Raw genomic sequence first — 3473 nt, 5'->3', positions numbered from 1 at the left:
TTTTTATCTCCTCTGTCAGAGATGTTTTTATGTTTTCATCTCCTCTGTCAGATTTGTTTTTATCACCTCTGATAGAGATATTTTTATGTTTTTTATCTCCTCTCAGATGTTTTTATCTCCTCTGATAGAGATATTTTTATCTCCTCTGTCAGAGATGTTTTTATGTTTTTAATCTCCTCTGTCAGAGATGTTTTTATGTTTTCATCTCCTCTGTCAGATTTATTTTTATCACCTCTGATAGAGATATTTTTATGTTTTTTATCTCCTCTCAGATGTTTTTATCTCCTCTGATAGAGATATTTTTATCTCCTCTGTCAGAGATGTTTTTATGTTTTTAATCTCCTCTGTCAGAGATGTTTTTATGTTTTTAATCTCCTCTGACAGAGATGTTTTTATATCTTTTCTTAGGGATGTTTTTATCGCCTCTGTCAGAGATGTTTTTATGTTTTTAATCTCCTCTGACAGAGATGTTTTTATATCTTGTCTTAGGGATGTTTTTATCGCCTCTGTCAGAGATGCTTTTATCTCCTCTGTCAGATTTATTTTCATCTCCACTGATAGAGATGTTTTTTATGTTTTTTTATCTCCTCTGTCAGATGTTTTTATCTCCTCTGATACAGATATTTTTATCTCCTCTTTCAGAGATGTTTTTATGTTTATAATCTCCTCTGACAGAGATGTTTTTATATCTTTTCTTAGGGATGTTTTTATCGCCTCTGTCAGAGATGTTTTTATGTTTTTATCTCCTCTGTCAGAGATGATTTTATCTCCTCTGTCAGATTTATTTTCATCTCCTCTGATAAAGATGTTTTTATGTTTTTATCTCCTCTGTCAGATGTTTTCATCTCCTCTGATAGAGATATTTTTATCTCCTCTGTCAGAGTTGTTTTTATGTTTTTGTCTTCCCTGTCAGAGATGTTTTTATCTCCTCTGTCAGAGATTTTTTTATATACTACGTCTGAGATGTTTTCATCTCCTCTGTCTGAGTTGTCAGAGCTGTTTATATCTCTGTCAGGGATGTTTTTATATCCTCTGATAGAGATGATTTGATCTCCTGTGTCAGAGATGTTTTTTTCTTGTCAGATGTTTTATCTCCTTTGTCAGAGATGTTTTTATCTCCTTTGTCAGGGATGTTTTTATCTCTTCTGTTAGAGAAGTTGTTATTTCCTGTGTCAGAGATGATTTATCTCCTCTCTCAGAGTTCTCTTTTTGTTTATTTTCTTATTTTCCTTTCCTCACTAGATTATTTTTCCCAGTTGAAGCCCTTGGGCTTATAACATCCTGTTTTTCCAACTAGGGTTGTAGCTTAGCAAGTAATAATAATAACAATGCTCATCATCGTTAACCAATATTCCTACAAACATCAGGAAAACAACTCTGGCCCCAAACTCGAGTTAGATTTTAGATGGAGCAAGGATTGTTAACATGAAATTCAAAAGAACATTTTCTTTAATGGTCTTGTGATTTTGTACAATATAGGCACTGAAAACGAATTAAATGATAAGGTTTATTTCATGGAGTGTCATTTCCTAAATGTCTTATGATTCCAACTCTGAGAGACCTGCATATTCATTATAGAATAGATTTGTTAGATATTTATTATCATTATTTTGAAAATTCTTTGAAAAGAAACTTTGGAATCTCAATCATGTCTTTGGCTCCCTCTTGGCGCTTCCTAACGAGTAAAGTTTAATTAGTAGTTCCTAATCAAGTTACGTTGTGCAAAGGATACCCTTCTGGTGATTACTTTATGTAAAGGAAATTACTTAGTAAAAGGAATAAAGAAGAAAAAGAGAGAGCATTAACAGAAGAAAAACCGGTTAAAAGACCATTATTGCTCAACGAGACATGTCAGTCAAATGAGACTAAAATAAACAAGTATTTGCTATCCTTACATAATAAAAACTCCTTCAGGAAACACAGTTTAAAGGTTTATAGGTCGCCCATGAATGACAGAGGCATAGGACAGTTCCATTGCCCTATCAAGCGGGACAATGCCCTAGAGACTGACCGTATTACATATGATCAGCGCCCAAGCCCCTTCTCCACCTAAGCTAGGACCAAGGAAGGCTAGTCAATGGCTGCTGTTGACTCAGCAGATAGACCTGTAGGCTCCCCCAAACCCCCCCCCCCCCATCCTTAGCTCACAAGGATGGTGAGGTTGCAGCGATCAAAGGAAGTAACTAAATTGAGTGAGACTCAAACTCCAGTCTGGCAATCACTAGGCAAGGATGCTACCACCTGCCCACTACAATTTTTCAAAATCCCATTCTATGGATTTTAAGAAAATATTAAACAAAAATTCCTATATGATAATATTTAAAGGAAAATAGAAATGCAGAAATTCAGATTAACAGAGATTAAAAGATTTGGAGAGGATAGCAAAAAAAGTCGTATTTTCTAAGATTTGAAGAAAACAGTACAGCTGAGTCATATTACCTAAGCTCGGAAGAAGTGAATAGATTATCTGCAGAAAATCGTCTTTTAGGGGATTAAAGAAAACAAGAGAGTAGGGAGCCGTGTTTACTAGAGTTGAAGATTGTATTCGAATTGTAGAAAACTATACTTCAGTTGAAGAAAAATATACTCAAGTTGAAGAAAATTGTCCTTAAGTTGAAGGAAATTATACTCGAGGTAAAGAAAATTGTCCTTAAGTTGAAGGAATTTATACTCGAGGTGAAGAAAATTCTCCTTAAATTGAAGGAAATTATACTCGAGTTGAAGGAAACTAAACTCGAGTTGAAGGATATTATACTCGAGTTGAAGGAAACTATACTCGAGTTGAGGAAAATTATACTCAAATTGAAGAAATTATACTCGAGTTTAAGAAAGTTGTACTCAAATTAAGAAAATTATACTCGAATGAAGAAAATTATAATCGAGTTGAAGAAAAATATATTCAAATGGAAAAATATTATACTAAAGTTGAAGAAAATTATAATCGAATTGAAGAAAACTATACTCTAGTTGAAGAAAAATATATTCAAATGGAAAAAATTTATACTCGAGTTGAAGAAAATTATACTCGAGTTGAAGAAAACTAAACTCGAGTTGAAGAAGATTATACTCAAATTGAAGAAAACTATTCTAGTGTCATAGAAAACTATACACGAGTTGAAGACAGCTATACTCGAGTTGCAGATAATTATATTCGAATTGAAGAAGATTATACCTGAATTGAAGAAAATTATACTCGAGTTGAAGATTGTACTCGAATTGAAGAAAATTTATACTCTAATTAAAGAAAATTTATACTCGAATTGGAGAAATTATACTCTATTTGAAGAAAATTATACTCGAGTTGAAGAAAATTATACTCGAATTGAAGAAAATTATACTCGAATTAAAGAAAATTTATACTCGATTTAAAGAAAATTATACTCGAATTAAAGAAAATTTATACTCGATTTGAAGAAAATTAGAAGGCAGAAGGGGAAGCAATGCCTCTTTTTACTTTTCTTCGGCCCTTATCT

Source organism: Palaemon carinicauda, chromosome 4 (assembly GCF_036898095.1).
Source record: "Palaemon carinicauda isolate YSFRI2023 chromosome 4, ASM3689809v2, whole genome shotgun sequence".
Lineage (NCBI taxonomy): Eukaryota > Metazoa > Arthropoda > Malacostraca > Decapoda > Palaemonidae > Palaemon > Palaemon carinicauda.
This window is presented reverse-complemented; position numbering follows the sequence as displayed.